Source organism: Propithecus coquereli, unplaced genomic scaffold, assembly GCF_000956105.1.
Source record: "Propithecus coquereli isolate 6110/MARCELLA unplaced genomic scaffold, Pcoq_1.0 Scaffold28, whole genome shotgun sequence".
Lineage (NCBI taxonomy): Eukaryota > Metazoa > Chordata > Mammalia > Primates > Indriidae > Propithecus > Propithecus coquereli.
The window spans coordinates 10,723,572-10,740,621 of NW_012148396.1; positions in this window are offsets into that span (position 1 = coordinate 10,723,572).

Consider the following 17,050-nt stretch of genomic DNA (forward strand, 5'->3'; position numbering starts at 1 on the left):
AGAAGGATTGCTTGAGCCCAGGAGTTTGAGGTTGCTGTGAGTTGGCTGACGCCGTGGCACTCACTCTAGCCCGGGCAAAAGAGTGAGACTCTGTCTCAAAAAAAAAAAAAGAATTACATCTTGAAGCATGAACAGGAGTTTGCCCAAGGAAAAGAGGTGCAAGGGAATTGCATACAGAACGAAACTTGTGTCTGCAAGGCTGTGTGCAGGTCAGCAGGGGCTGTAGGAGAGTTCTTAGGGTGACAGTGTGTGCCATCTGAGGAGGGGGTGGTCAGAGTTTGAAGCCAGAGCCCTGTGCCGTGCCTGGCCTGGATACCTCCAACCTGGGGTCACTCAAGGACTGCAGGAGTCTCTCAGAGCGACTGTGGGTGTGAGGTTGCCCTTTAACCATAGGTTGGGCCAGGGAAGGTGCAGTGCCCCTAACCCACAGTGGGGCTGCCATAACCAGGGCCCGGCCCCTGCCCTGTTCAACATAGGGAGCAGGCAGCCCAAGGCCTCCATCACCCCAAGGAGCTAACTTCTGCACCCACAGGGCTGTCTGGGTGACCATGCACCCCTGGCCCACCCAGCTCCATCACTGCCATGTCCTATTTCTTGTCAAGCCTGGAGACTAGAGCTCCCTCAGTTCCCTAAGCGGGAACCCCTTGCTCTCTTTTGGAACTCCCCTGTTAGGAGGAAGGTCCCGCCCCTCTCTTGGCCCCACCCCAGGGGGAGTCAGCCCTCTGATTGGACAGCCTCTGTGGGGAGGTGGGCTCTCAGCACTGCTCTGCCCCAAGGAGCCCCACCCCAGGTCTGGGTTCAGGCAGGGAAGTGAAGTCCCTCTAGGCTGGGCAGCAAGCCCCTGTCTCCCTCCAGGCCTGCTGCCCCCTCTAAGGCCCAGGTCCACCTCTCCCAGGGACCGGCCCCCAGGTTCCCCATCCCCCATGTGAGTGGACTCCCTGGTCCCAATGCCACCAGGCCTGAGGTCACCTGCCTGGAGGCAGTTAGAGCTGTCCACTCCCCAAGGACACTCAGCTACCTTCTGCCCCCCAGCCCAGCCCCCACCCTCCCACCCAACTCAACTCTCAAGGTCAGACGCGCTCTAAAGACACCAAACTGGGCTCATATTCCAACAGCCTGGTTGGGGTGACCAGAGTGAGGCTTACATATAAACAGGGGTGATCATGCTTACCGCCACGTGACAGTGAGCATGAGAGTCCCTCCCACACCTGGAATTCCTAAATACACCACGATGCTCTTTGGATGGTCACTGGAAAGGTCTAAGAAGGAGTGGGAGGTAGACTCTGCCAAACACTCTGCCAGAGAACATTCTAGACCCAGCCTCCCATCTGCCCCCTCATTAACAGCCTGCCTCTCAGCCACACCAGACTCTTCCTTTACTGACGATGCTGAGTGCAGCATGGCCTGCAGTTTGCTCCCCAATTTTAGAGGGCTCTTGGCTGCCTGGTTAAAGCCTACAATCCCCAGCCACCCTTCAGCAAAGGTGGTCCCGTGACCACGTATGGCCAGTGGAGTGCAGAAAAAGTGATGTCTGAAGGCTCTGGACTAAGTCCCTAAAGGGAAGGAGCAGGCTGCCTGGGTCTCTCTCCTGTCTCTTCTGACTGGAGCACAGATGTGATGGCAGAAGCTAGAGCAGCCACCATGGCCACAGATGGAAGCTGTGTGTTGAGGATGGCAGAGCCACAAGAAGGAGGGAACCTGGACCTCATGCTGCTTCCACGTCAGCCCTGAGCTGCTCACATATGCAGTGACCCTCACGCTGTCTTCAGTTACTCTTATTTCTGGGAGTGGCCTGAGCCAACAGGAACAGGGCTGACAAATGATGCTAGGCTCTCCTGATAATGCCACCCTCACTTATTACGGCATATGGATTGCTATAGTGATGCAGCATCCAGACATTGAATAACATTCTGCAAGAGGAAGCCTCACCCCAGGACTGGCCAGGGCCCCGGTGCCATCATCAGAGCCCATGAGGGAGCCCCCAGTCCTCCCTCCTCCCTTAGTGCCCCCAGCCTCCCACCACTCCCTGCCTGAACACCCCCAGGAGGATCTCTGCAGGCCCTTCTCTCCAGACTCCCAAGTCACCCCACAACTCTTCTGTCCCCACCTGGCTCTGTGTGGCCTTGCAGTGCCCTTCTCGCTCCCATCTGTCCCTCTGGACATCACAGCCTGCCCTGCTAAGGCGGAGCAGCCTCTGCCGAGGCTCCAGCCATGGCACGAGGTCGGAGCAGGGCCTGGGATAGGCCTGGGTCCTCTCTCCTCCTTGGCCTCTTCAGACCGCCCCCCACCATCCTCCCTGCAACCTCCCAGGCAACCCCGCAGCCAACTGTCCCGACTGCCCAGGAGGCACTTGGCAAACCTCGCTCACCAGATGTGCCTGCTGTGGGCCTCCTCGCCACTGCACACTCCCTGCCCTCACCCAGCTCTGCTATCCCTCTGCCTCCCTCGGTGTTTGTTGAATGAATAAATGAATGACTTAAAGCCATTTAGGGAGAGCATGTGGCTCAGGAGGAAACATCCCTTAGGATGCGAGTTATCTGCAGCGAAGCAAAGCGTAACTCCCTGCGAGGGCCAGGAAGGGAGAACCAGACCCCTGTCCTGAGGACAAGACGGTGGTGGTGCTGACTCGAGACAGCAACGCCATGTTGACACCTATGTCCTTCCGTGGGCCGCTGTGGTTGCCCCGGGGCTGTGCTGTATGTCTTCGCGCATTCATGGGTGTGGCGAATGTGTTCCCTTATGTGGCAAGATACGTTACCATGGAAACATGCCGCGTACATGACCTTGCTCTGAATATGTCCCCACATGGCAAAAGGGACTGTGCAGAATCTAAGGACCTGGAGATGGGTGACGATCTCGGGTGATCCCAGTGGGTCCCAAATGTCACCCCAGGGTCCTGGTAAGGGGGAGGCAGATCGGAGTGAGGACGGGATGTGAGGCCAGGCGGAGATGTAGGGAAGGTCGCAGCCGCGAGCCAAGGAACGCGGGCGTCTCCAAGGAGCCTCCCTGGGGTCTGCAAGCAGGAACCGGCGCGCCGACACCTGGGTTTAGCCCCTGACACTCATTTGGATTTCTGACCTCAGAAGTGTGAGAAACGAATTTCTGTGGTCTTAAGTCCTAACTTGGCAATTTGTTACGGCAGAAACAAGCGAACACAATGGATCGCTCTCAACCTCAAGCCTCAGCTTAGTTTTCCTTAGCGCCTACGTTCTCCCCATAAAATTCTGCAGCTGCCAGGTTTGGGGAGGGTCCCCCGCCCCAGCTGCTGTGTGGCCCAGGGTGAGGACACGGGTGCCTCGCCCCTACCGTGAACCAGGCGCATAGCTCCCGACGAGGCCCCCGTGGCCGCATTACCCGCAATGACTGGGTATTTTATACCGAACGTTAAAGATATTTTACACTGGAGATTTAATATAGAACATTAAGAACCATTGAAATCACTCATATCAATTGAAGATACAATAATTGAACCCCATAAAGATTACCAAGAAGCTGGTGGAGCTGTAAGGGGAGACATAAATAGAGATAAATTGGCCCCCTCCTCTTCCCCCCTCACCAAAGGAGCTCTTAGAGCCCCTGGGGCCGCTCAGCAGGGAGGTGGCAGGAGGGCTCTTGTCTCAGAGGGGCCCAGGCAGGTTCAGGGATTTCTGCACATTCCTTAGTGGTTTGGCAAACAGTTGGTTAAGAGATGGAGCAAAGGGCCCAAGGAGATTAGAGATTGGATCTCCTGTGAGCTGGGCATCTTATTCTACGTGCTGTGCTCTGATCCCTGATCCCAGATACAGGCTGAGCCCTGATCCCAGTCCCTGACCCTAGTCTCATGCTGAGACCTCATCCTGGTCACACACTATGCCCTGATCCTACTCACAGGCTGACCCTGATTTGGTCACATACTAACCCCTGACCCCGGTCCTAACCCAGGTCATACTCTAGAGGAAGCCTAAGCCAGGATTCTGACCCACCACGGAGACCCTGCTCTGGTCACAGGCTGAGCCTGACCCAGGTCACACTCTGTGCCCCGCTCCCGGGCCCACTCCTGTAGGTAGACCAGCCCCTCCCTCCTGTCCTCAATCAACTTCCCATTTCCCGCCCCCTGGGCATAGGTGTGAGTCCAGGGACTGCGACGGTGCAGGGTGAACAGCCGATGCCCCCGCCACCCTCCCAGGCTCATAAATCTGCCCCATTCCCCTCGAGCCAGTACCCAGCCAGGCTGCGTCCACAATGCCATATATTTCATTTACAAGCTGGTCTATTACCTGATTCATAATCAATCTGTCACCCTGAGAGATCAATGCATCCCCGGGACGCCACATACATAACACCTAGTACGTAATTGAACCTGGGCTCCCTGGCATCTTGTCGCCCTGCAGCCCCACTCGGGAGCCACTCAGCCCCTCCCGGGGGGGCAGAAGCAGAGAACATGCCGAGGGTGGGGGGCGGGGGGCCACCTCTAGAAGAGCGTTGCAATTCTAGTCCGGGTGGGTGGCCAGCATCCCTGGAGTCCTCACCTTCCTGTGTCCGCCCATCGGGACGGATCTCAGAGGGGCTCACCCACTGCCACGCCTCTCACCGACTCTCCCCTGCAGGATCGTGGCACCCTAATGGGAACGGCATCTCAACTCTGTGAGGATCTATATCCCAAAATAGCGAAAAAGTCCCCATTGCACGAGGATTTTTCAGGCAGAGGCATGCGGGATGGAGTTATGGGGCCGTGTTTGCACACGCACCTAACGTGTAGACGTGTCTATTCCCGGGGCTGCCAATGCAACTGCTGGGGAGCCCGTGGAGCTGTGCATCCCCCCACATGGGGATGGGGGAGGGACAGAGACCAGACCCCCAGCCCAGCTTGGTGGCTTCCAGGCCCCGGGCAAGCCAGTCTGCCCTGTTCCTCAGTTTCCTTATCTGTCAGAGGGAGCCCATGAGAACCTTCCTGCCCCTCACTGTGTAAGGATCGGACAACACAGGAGGGACGAGGGCATCTGGGCAGCTGTAAGAGCCACACAGATGCCCCTCCCCTGAACCCCATGTCACAGTCAAGAAACTAAGTCCCAGACTTAGTGCCCCCGGGCTTCTGGGCAGTGGGGTAGGCAGGGCGGGACCCCGGGCTCCATTCCTTCAGGCTCCATGATGGGCTCCCCTCACACACATGTGTGCACACAGTGACATACGTTAACCCACATGTGCACGTACATATGCCCACAGACACACGGGTATGCACACACATGTACACACAGAGACACACACAGGTACACACCTGGGAAGCACTTTTCTCTTTGTGGGGGTGGCCATGGGGCATGTCCTCTTGGGCTCTGGTGGCCTGGCCTGCAGGGGTCTCCTGGCAGGACTGGGTGCTCCACCTGGGCCCTGACAAGGCCTGGCTCTCTGTTCCTTCCATGGGGACACACTGGGGCTGGGTGCGGAGTGTTCTCTGGAGCCCTGCAGGGTGGAGTGAGGGGCTTCGGAAGGCTCTCCCTGCCCAGCAGAGCCTGGCAGACCCCAGAGGAGCAGAGGCAGGTGCCCTCAGTGGGCACCGCGGGCAGAGGCCCTCTAGAGCCACAGGATCTGGGTTCCAGCCTGGTTGTCCTGCTTCCTAGCAGCTAGTGCTAGGCAAGGCCTTGGTGTTCCCATCTGGAGAGTGGGCTGGCACTCGTGCCCACCCGCATGGCTGAGCTAGTGCAGGGCTTGGCACATAGCTGACCCTGGTAGGAGGGGCATGCAGACCCCAGCGTGGATGGTCACTATGTAAGCTGAAGGACAGGGGTGACCAGCAGAAGTGGTCTGAGCCCAAGTCTTGCAGCGGCCCTCAGAGAACAGGAGGGCTCTCCAGGCAGGATGAGGGTGGGGATGGGCAGACAGAAATGAGGACCCAGCAGTGAGCTGAGGACTGAGGTGACAGGCCCCACACACCACCAGCCTTCTTTCCCTGAACTCTAAACAGACTCAGAGTATGTCCCAGCTAAAGGGGTGCTACAGACGATGGGTCCCATCTCACAGATTGAGAAACTGAGGCCCAGAGAGAAGAGTTTTGTGGGATACTCAGCAGATCACAGACCCTTTTCCCTCCCCCCAGGGAGGTGGCCCCGTCCTGAGCCCACATGTCCAAGCATCGCAGACGGAACCTTCCCTGGGGTACTTGGGCTCCCAGCGAGGGCAGGTCTGAAAGGGAGGACACGGCTGGGAAGCAGAGAGGCCAGGGGCCCCGCGGCTCGGGGTCGGCATCCTCTGTGAACTGCAGTAATTCGTTATCCTTCCCAAGCTGACGAGGATGATGGGGAGGACAATTAGTCTTGGAATTACCGTGGAGGAGAACGTTAAGAGAAAAATAAATTAAAAAGAAATCCATTCGAGCAGTAATTGTAATACAGTGTATCATAGTCAATTGAATCGCAAATACAAGCTGGTCCCTTGTCAATTGATTTCAGCAAGTAAACAATTTGGATATTTAAATTGGAAACTCACGGGGGAAGGAGCAATGATTTGGTTAAAGGGGGAACTGAAAACTTCAGGCCAAAAATTGGTTCCGGGCCTCTGGCTGCCGCTGGGCTGTGCGGCGGAGGGAAGGCGGGCACGGCTCCTGCTTGCCCAGAGGTCAAGGTCACCCCACCTGGAAGCGTTCCAAGAGTGCTGGCTACCTGATGGAGTCGCCTTGTTCCCATGCGCCCCAGCACTGTGTCCCCCGGGAGGACGTGAGAGAGTCCTGAGACCTACCCTGGGATGTGACGTGCCACACCTCCCGTCTACCTACTGTGTGCCAAGGCCATGTTCTTTCCACACGATCCCCAAAGGGAAAGTCCAACAATTATGACCTCTCAGTGCCCACAAACCATGTCTGGCCTGGGAACAAGCAGACCGATTCTACTTGCAGCTCTGCCGCGGACTCGCTGTGTGGCCTTGGGAAGCTCAGTCCCTCTCTGGACCTCGGCCTCCCAGGAGGGAGGGGCAGGCTGAATTGGTGGCCGAGGCTCCGGCCCGCCCTGACCTGCTAGTTTCCTGAGATGCCTGTGGGGCCACCGCTCCCTACACCCACCCCTTGTCCTGGCCTGTCCTGGCACCAGGTGGGCGGCCACTGGCGGAGGGGGGCCTGTCTCTGGCTGGTGCCACTTGGCCAGTACAGAGGCATGGCTCCTGGCTTCCTGCTGCTCCAGACAGTGGGACCTGAAGGTCACGCTGACACTTCGGTCCTGAGAGGGGCAGACTGAGTCTAGGTGGTGGCAGCTGCTGCCGACATCAGCACTGTCCGGGCGTGCCCTCCTGCCCTCCTCCCGCCGCCTGAACTGCTTACCCCGGAACACCTGCTCCCAGCCAGGCCTGCCCCAGGGAGGTGCTGACGGGGCAGGGCTCGGGCAGCCAGAGTCAGAGGGGGTGAGGGGCTGCAGGCCTGATGGGGCCCATGCACCCCACAGGGGCCTGATCCCTCTCACCCCCCCACCCTGTACTCCCACAGGCAGAAGAGGCAGAGTCCCCACCCCCAGCACCCCATCCTTCTACTCCCGGGCAGCCGAGTCCACAGCCCACAGCCCACGGCCCTGCGGACCACCCTCTCCAGCCTCCATTTCCTCATCTGTGAAGCGTGGAAGACTACCCGGCCCAGTGACCTCCCTCCGCGACAGGAGACACAGGGTCCCAGCAGTGCAGGAGGGAATTGGATGGTGACCACTGGCCCCTCCCTGCCCAGTCCCAGGCTTGCCCCGTCCCTGGCAGAGCCCCCTCCCCTGAGGCTCATTACGCCCCCACCCCACTCCCACAGCTGCAGGCCCTGCTCTCAGCAGGGGAGAGGCAGGCACCTTCCTCCAGCACCCACCCCTCACCCCTTGGATGGCACAGTCCAGCTGCTGCCCACACCTGCAGCCTGAGGTGTGAAATTCAATTTGCTCCCTGACACCTCCTGCGGACACCCGGCGGGCTGCACTGTGGCCGATCCGAGGTAGCCAGCAGCTCGGGCTGAGGGGGTGTCTCATGGTCCCCACCTGTCACTGGGCCCCTGCAACCACCACCTCAGTGGTGTCAGGTTTTCTTAAGACTCTGGGAAGAAACAGTCCAGAAACTCCGTTTCCCAGAATCCTTAAACCCCTGAAGCACAGTCTCTGGGACAAAGCAGCCAGGATTTGGGCGGCTTCCGACGCTTCACAGAGGGTGTGGGCTGGCGGAGGGGCCGGAGCAGGAAGTGGCACGGCCAGCAGATATTTCTGCAATGTGTCTCCTGGGTGGGCTGCAGACTCCAACCTCTCCACTCTGAACTTCGCTGCGGGAAGCTGTGGGAGCTGCTTTGCCCTCAGGGTGCTGCCTGAGGGTGCCCTGTGTGCCCTGGCGGGTGGAGGGGCCGGGCCACCGAATGCCCCCTCCCGTTCATAGGCCCCCTCCACTCCTGGGAGACCGGTGCAGGAAGGGGAGCCTGGGACAGCCCTAGGGCGGGCTCTTTCATCCGGGACCCCCTTCACCACGCCCCTGACATGAAGCTACAACCTGGGAGCAGCAAGGTACTCAGCCAACTCCCTTTATTTATGGAGTGGGTAAGGGCTTGCCCTGGGCCCTCAACGAGGAAGGGGCAGGACCCCCACCCATCAAGGCCACAGGGCCCGTGTGGCACTTGAGGCTGCCCAGCCTCCTCCTCCAGGGGAAGCCCTTCCCCGGGGCACAGAGGGCTGGGGTCAGTGCTGATGGGTGGGGAGCAGCTGCCCTGGGCCACATGCCATGCAGCACCGTGCCATGCAGCCATGCCAGCCTCTGCCTTGGACCATCCCATCAAGAGTCTCCCACCGTGTCACCAGCCATCTGCGCACCCAGGCTTACGTTCATACACACACTCACACACCCTGCAGCTGGGGCTCCCCCTCCATTTCTAAGATAGGTTTCTCTGAAAGCCGAAGCCTGCCCCTGGGCAGCTGGCCCTGTGTCTACACCCCGCGTCTGGTCGGCCTCAGATCTCACCTCCTCTCTCATCCAGACCCCACCATCTCACGAGGTCCCCAACAGACGGAGACAGGTGCATGGCCAGCCAAGCAGAAGTGGTTTACTGGAGGGGAGGGCTTGACCAGGGGGCAGCCCAGTGGTGGGTGGGTCAAGGAAGGCAGGGGAGGGTGGCAGGAAGGTGCTAAGCTCCCAGCCAGGTGACAGCATTGACCTGCAATGCAGCAGGCCCCATCAGCTCCCAGCGCTGTGCCGGAGGGGCCGCTGTGGTCAGCGGGGTGCCTGCCGCCTGAGCTGCAGAGGAGAAGGTGGAGGCTCAGAAAGGGGCTGGGAGGGGGTGAGAGGTGCCCAGGCCTGGCCCTGGGGCCACAGTGCTGGTGGGAAGCAGGCCCCACCTTCCTGCTCTCCCTGGGGGCCCAAATGACCAGGCTTCACCTCACCGAGGAGAAGACAGGGGCCCTAAGAGGCCGGGCCACCTGTGGCCTCAGCTGCCAGCCTGGACTCTCCTGGCCCACTCAGGCTCCATGCCGGCCCTGCCCAGCCTCACCCACAGGTCCAAGTGCCATGAGGACTCCTCTCCTCATCAGCTCAGCAAGCCCAACCCAGCCCACCCTCCACCAGCCTTCCCAGCAAGACACTTTGACCTGTGCTGGGCCCCTCCCCCTCCCCTTCCCCTTCCCTCTCCTCCCCCTCTGCTCTCCCTCTCTCTGATCCTTCCCAGCCAGCAACTCCTAAGCAAACTTCTTGGGGGCTCTGCTGGAGTGCCCCTCCTTCAGCATCCTCCTGCAGGGCAGGCCAGCTGCTCCCATGGCCCAGTCACACACTCCCTCTACACAGAGGGGGGCCCGGGCTCCATTTAGCAGAGGGGAGGAGGTGGCTGCTACTTCTCTGTACTTTCCCGTGTTTACTCTTTTTGCAGTGAGCACATATCATTTTTGCACAAACAATAAATCCACTTTCAAATGAAAAAACTCAGGTCCCTATGAAAGTTCAAGAAGGACAAAATGCCTGTTTCCTGGCCGCGGGCAGGGGTGACTGGTAAGGCTATGGGCCGTGAAGTCCCCAGGGTCATGGGCCAGCTGCCCCTTCTCCAGGAGCAGAGAGGGAGGAGGGCAGCAGGGATGGTATCCCCAGGACCCAGTGACACCAGCCAAGGGCTCTGGAAACCCAGTTACCACGGGCTGCAGAGGGACAGACTAGGGGAGGGCCAGGCAGGGGACACCATTTAATAAACACTGGCTGAATGAGTGACTATGTGACAGGAGTTTTCCCAACTTCCAGGTGGGTGCACTGTTCTGACAGTGAGTAACTCGCAAGACCAGGATTCAAGCTGTGTCCATTGTGACCCCCCAACTTCCTGAGTGCCCGGGGGAGGAGAGTGGGGGCACCAGAGGTGCTCAGTGAGTCCCTAGACACATGCCATGTTCTGGTGACAATGGGGGGACGTGGTGGGAGGCGGGTGATGAGGGTGCAGGAGGCAGCCCTGCAGTGCCTGGAGCCCCCACCTCCTCACCAGAACAGCCCCTCCTGTCCCCACGTGCACCCCCAGGTTGGGAGCTGTCCCCTGTTCCCCTGGTCCACCCCCACCCCTGGCCTCCCCAGGCACACTCGGCCCCGAGCCAGCGCCGCAGGGCTCAGCAGCCAACCTGGAAACCCCAAGGACAGCGTGGCCTCCAGGTGCCTCTCCTCTGTCCAGCCTCCTGCCGGGAAAGCACCTGCCCTCACAGCCGGAGGGCGACTGAGCCTGGAGGGGGAAGGAGGACCCAGAGCCCTGGAGCCTGGGAGGGCAGCCTCGAGCTCCCCAACACCCCACCTGCAGGAGTGCGGCTGCCAGCCCCACCTGGGCACCTTTGCAGAAGCTGCCACCCCGGCCCTGCCCAGCTCAGAAACCCACTTGCCCTCCGAGGCCCCGCTGACACTCAGCTCCTGACCTCACCGGGCACCTGCCAGCCCTCCACTAACTGCTTCAGCTGCCGTTCCTGCTGCCACCTCACAACACCTGCACCTCCTCCCCCAGGGTCAGCCACAGGGGTCCCAACAAATGCTGGGGGGTCATGTGGCATGGCATTCGGGGACCCTGTCCTGAGAGCCAGCTGGGCTGGCCACTCTACCCGGTGCAGCCATGTCCTCCTGGGCCTCATCTCACAGCTTGTAAATTGTCAACTCTCCTCATGCCCTGAGTTGGCTTTGTGGTTCCAGGGAACCCTGTGCTCTCAACAGCTCTCAACAGGCCTGGGCTGAGGACACAGGGGTGGGTGGTCCCTTGGGTCCTGTCTCTGCCTACCTCGGCAGATGGCACGTGGCACCTGTGGGCCGAGTGGCCCTGTGGGGGGCAGGGGAGGGGCTCCCATGACGTCCTCTAGGCCCAGGCCATGGCCTTTCCCACCCTGCCACCCCCACCCCATCTCCTCCAGCCCAGCTGTCTCCTGCCTGAGCTTCCTCAGCCCCAGGGGCCCCAGCAGAAGAAGCCCCCAGCCCCACCATGATGCCCTCAGGCCCCCCCAGTGCGGGCAAAGCCTCGGCCATATGGCACTTAAATGAATGCTGCTGAGGAGACCTTAGGATGGGAACAGACGAGCAGATGCTGGCACAATTGGACAGGAAGGGGCCTGGCTGGGCGCGGGCGCACCGGGACCGGGAGCCGCTGGGCCCCGGCATCCTGTGGCCACAGGCTCGGGGGCCGAGAGGGGTCTCTGGGAACCGCACCACAGCAGGGCTACATGTCCTGGAGACAGGGTCCCCAGAGACGGGGCAGGGATGTTGGCTTCCAGCCTGGCACAGCACAGCCCTCCCTGCCTGCCCCCGCCCCACCGGTCAGTGGCCTCTGGGGGCTCTGCCTCTGCCTGTCCTCTCCCTCCCGCCTGAGAAAAGCAGAGCAGGGTGGGTGGGCAGGGCACAGAGCCAGAAAGACTGGGCCGGATCCTCGGGGGTCCCAGCCGTTCCCAGGTGCCATCCTTGGGCAAAGGCTCCCAGTACCTCTGAGCTGTGCTCCCTTCTCCAAAACAGGCCGGTATTTTGCACTGACCCTGCCAGGTTGTTTATCCCCCTCGGTCAACAAATCTGCCCTGAGCATCCGCCCGGCCACACGCTGGGCTGGATGCCAGACGGCAGGTGAACCAGGGGCTCGCACCTGTCCAAGCGGGGACGAAGTCCAGAGAGGAGACATCGATGGGCAGTCACCAAGGAACTGCCCAAAAAGGGGCTGGCCCAGGGAGGGCTCCGGCTCCTCTGTCACAGTCCATGGTGCTGAAAGCTCAGGGTGGGCAGGTGAGGGCAGCAGGCCAGGGTAGGCACCAGGAATGCTGGGCCGGGGGAGGGGCAAACAGGCCACCCGCCATCCCCAGTCACAAGGATGATAGGACCCTGAACCCATGGCACCAGACCCCTGGACTCCCAGCCTCACTGGGACTCCCCATGGAGTGATCTGGGAAGGCCCCCACGTCCTCCCCAGTAGCTGGCCAGGGACAGGAAGAACAGGGAGCATGGAGCCGGTCCTTTCCTCTCACCTGCCAAATCTTCTGAGAAACATCTGGTTTCTCACTACTGCTGAGCGTGGTGACCTCGGGGGAGTCCTCCCCACTCCCCCAGCTCCCTCCCGCGCCCTCACTCACATGCTCCCTGACCTCCAGCCCTCACACCCCTCAGCGCTGGGCACCCCTGCCAAGGCCAGCGAGGCAGTTATACAGCGTCCCCCGGTAGCCAGCGAGCTGCGGAGGGCGGGGGCTGTGCCTCCCCAGCATGGAAGTGTCTGGCGGGAGTGCTCGATTCTCGAGTTTACAAAAGGCATGAATGAGTGAATGAATGACCGGGGCCCGAGGGTCAGCTAGCCCGAAGCCCCATTCAGGCTGCCCTGTGCAGGTGTCTAGGCCTTCTCGGGGCACGGACCACACATAGCCTGGGCCTGGCTCACCAGGTTCTGCTGGGGGACAGTGCCCATCCCTCAGGTCACTGTCAGTGTCCCTCAGCCATGCCATCCTCTCCTCCCACTCCCCACACTGCCCAGTGGCACTGGCCACCCGGCTCAGTGAAGAACCTCAGCTGCCAGGGAGCCGTGAGCCCAGACCGAGGGGGCGTTGCTCCTGGTGGCAGGCCCTGATGCCAGCCCTGCCTGCCGCCCTCCCAGACAGAGGCTGGCCAGGCCTCAGCCCGACCCTCCACACCAGCCCCGGGTGCAGGAGAGTCCAGGGGGCTGTGTGGGGCTTGGGGGCCGGGCAGGCCCTGCTCTGCTGGAGCAAGGGGCGCACCCAGCACATTTGCATGCTGCATATGACACCCTCCAAATAGCTTATTAGAAATTAATATTTAATTCTCTTCTGTGGATTTAGCTTAATTATTCAATTTATTATTGCAATTACTGAGAAGCACCCGGAAGCAAAAATTGCTTGCTCTGAGCAGGAGACAGTGGAGGAGGAGGGAGCCTCGCCAAGCGCATCCCGGCTTTCACGTCGCTCCATTTGCAGCCCTCCCCCCTAGGGGTTCCTCCTGGTGTCCCACTGCAGTCTCTCTTGCTGCAGTTAAAAAATAAAACCTCTTCTCTCAGTCAGGACTGGCTAAAGATGTCCCTGTCCCTGCATCTCTCCTTTGGGGGAGGCTTCTCTGGGCAGGGGCGGGATTCCAGCATCTGCTAGGGGTGTACCCAAAGGCAGGACCCCAACTCCCTCTTCTGTATCTTTCTGGGGAGAAGCAGGAGGAAGAGGAGGGACAAAAGGGAGGGAGATAGGGGAGGAGTAGGAAGGGGAGAGTGGGAGGTCCAGGGTGGGGCAGGGGATGGGAAAGGGAAGAACCGGGTGGGCCAGGCTTTCTCCCCCTTATACCTGGCCTCAGTCTGTACCCGTGGGCTGGGCTGTCACAGCCTTGCCCTGAGGGAAGGACGGTCTCATTTTATAGATTTTGATGCTAAAGCTCCATGAAGTTCATCAACTTGTCCCAGTCACTGTGTGGAAGTGGCAGGGCAGGGACCCAAGCCCAGGACCACGACCACACAGAGGAGGCCTTGCCCCACACTTGGCCTTGGACGGGTGCTCTCAGGCCCTGCTGCTGGGGAACTCAAAGTCTGCCCCCAGTGAAGCCCCAGGGCTTCTTCCCCTCGCTCATCTTCCTGATTGTCCATTTGTGGGGGAAGAGCAAAGGCCTGGGGTGGGCACAGGACACGGGCCTGGATGGGCGAGGGACGACCCTAAGCCCCGCCAAGGGAGGCTGCAGGTGGACGTGGTGGTCAGGTGGGCTCTGCCCTTGCTCCCGGCCCTCTGAGCCTCAGCCCTCAGCCGTCCTCCTGGCTCGAGCCTCCTTCGCCCCAAGGGCTCAGTGTCCAGCCTGTGGGTGCTGGCCCAGAGCCGGGGAGTCACATGCCAGCCGGGAAACACAGGGAGGTGAGGCCTATGGGAGAGGGCTGGGGCTGAGGGTGGAACCAGAGGGCACAGAGGTGCTGTGAGCCCACAGGCCCTCCCTGTCCTGCCCCTCCCCAGGACAGGGACAAAGTCGTCCTGGCCTGGCTTTGGGAGTCAGCAGTGTGCGGTGGGGGCGGGTCAGTGGTCAGACTAGGGGACAGTTCCCAGGAGATGGGTCAGGTCAAGTGGGAGGTGGGGGGAGGAAACACATTTATTGTGCACCCACTGTGGGTGCCAAGGGCGCCATGACCTCGCCTAAGCCTTATAGACCCCCAACAAGGTCTTAGCACCCCGGCCCACCGAGGAGGGGATCCAGCCCCGCTCGTGGCTCCGCAGCCGCCCTCACCAGCTCGGGCCTGTAGCAGGAGCCCTGCGGAGGCCTCGGCGCCCACTGTTGCTCCAGGCTGAGGGCTCCTCAGACCCAGCACGCCTGCTCTCCTGGCAGACGCCACCGCGCACATCCGCTCCTCCCGCGACGCCAGGCGCACAGCATGCTGCCGTGTTTCTGGGCACAGCGTTTTTATGTTTTTATTTTTCTTCCACCTTTTCCTGGCAGGGTGCCGTTCCCACCAGCCCAGTTGGGCCAGTCTCTCCCACAGCCATCTGCCCAGCCATGGGGGTTGCGAGGGGTGGCCCCACCTGCTGGGCAACCACATCCGACAGGAGGGGGAAGATGAGTCTGGTCACAGCCCTCTCTCCTGACCATGGCCACACAACACTCCATCCCATGGTGGCTTTCTGCCTTTGCCCAGGCCATGTCCTTGTCCTTGGCCTGGTGTTCCAAAAGAGCCCAAACTCACCCCTGAACACTCAGTTCCCCAAAGCCACCTCCTCCAGGAAGCCCTCCTGCCTCCCCTCTGGCCTCCCGTTCTGCCCCTTTCATGGCATCTCCAAGGGCTTCCTCTCCCCAAGACCACGAGCTGCTCAGGCGGTGTGGGGCTGATGATTTCTGCCTGTCGGCCGCCTGCAAAGAGCTGAGTGTTTACTAAACCAGTCAGATGTCACTATAGTCTGGGCTGCTCTGAGTCGTGAGCCTGTGTCCCACCCCGGGTGACAGGGAGGACAAGGTGTGACCTTGCTGGCCGGAGGGCCACGTGGGAACATTGGGAAGAAACAGTCCACGGTGTCCCACCTCGGTCTCGCGTCCACAAAGCAGAATATGTGCAGGGACAACAGTCACACAACCCATAATGACGGTGGCGATGGGGACAGCGAACTACCTGCTGTGACTGAGTGAGGACCTCCCCTGGGCCAGATGCTGGGAGTCTGCAGGCCACATCACAATGGTCAGTGACCCTGCAAGTTAGCGTGCTTGTCCCCATTTTACAGATGAGGAAACTGAGGCACAGAGAGGGGAAGCCCCGTGCCAGGGCCCTGTGACTGGTGCAGAGTCCGCGAGGAAGTCTCTGCTCCAGGGCACCCTCTACTGCTCAACTCTGCCTCCATCCCCATGGGTGGGAGCTCTGGGAGACCCAGCCTGGGTCTCAGGGACCACCGGGGCCAGCACCTGTCCCCAGGGAAGAGATGTTGATGTATAAAACTCTACAGAGCCAAAGGAGACCACAGGGAGCCTCCCAGCGCCCCGAGGGCCAGGTCAGGCCCGGTGGCAGGCTTCCAGGCTAGGGCGGGGAGGGGCAGCGTTGCGCAGAGTCTCTGGACCCAGACTTGGCATGCAGGTGAGCAGAGAACAGACCCACTGGGGCTTCTGATTGGCTCAGCACAGAGAGGCCACCTAGGTTGTCCCCCAACCTGTGAGAGAAGACCTAGTAATGACAACGTGCCAAAGACAGCATATGCTGGACCGTCCTGGGCCTGCTGGAACAAGAGCAGACCCCAGCCCAGCACCTGCAGCCCGCAGGCAGTGTGGCCCACCAGGCCTCGGGTCACACAGACCCAAGTCAGAGACCTACCAGCCGTGCAGCCTCGAGCCAGACACCTACCCTCCTGGGCGGCAGTTTCCCTGCATGGGTGTGCATGCGTGTGCGCAGGTGTGTCTGTGTGTGCACGTGCATGGCAGAAATGAGGGATTAACGGAGAGAGTCTGTGTAGAGTGCTCACTCCCCACTGGCATACAGCAAGCGCTCAATAATGGTAGCTATTGCTATGGTGCAACATCAGGTCCCATAAGTCTTTGGTATATGAACTCCCAGCTCCCTTGCCTCAGTCCCAGACAGAGCGGCCAAAGGATGGTTCTGCCTCTGTCCACACTGTCCAGCCTGAGAAAATCCTCTCATCTTGCTGCACCTCAGCATTCTTAGCTGAGAAGTGGGGACGTCATGGCACCTTCGTGGGGCTGCAGCAAGGGGCCTGCTAGAGCACCTCCTGAGTGCCCAGTAAGCAGAGGGACCATGCTGGCTTCACCCCTCATTCAGAGCACAGCCTCACAGCCTCTGGGATGGGAGCAGCGCTTGAAGAAGAGTGTGTCCCTCCCGACCTCAGGCATCGGCCACACTCACGCACACACAGGCACACACATGTGCACATGTGCACATATGCACACACATGCACACACATATGCACACATGCACATGCATGTGTGCGCACACAGGCATATACATGCACACATGCACACATGCACACATGCATGCATGCACACACACATGCGCACACACACATGCACACACGTGAGGCATGAGGCATGAGGCCAAACTGGGGAGTGTGGTGGTAAAGAGCCCAGCATGCACCTCCCAAGTGGAAATCAATGGCTTTGGGGTCAATATTTCGCCACTTTCAGAAAATACTCAGACGTGCTTTGC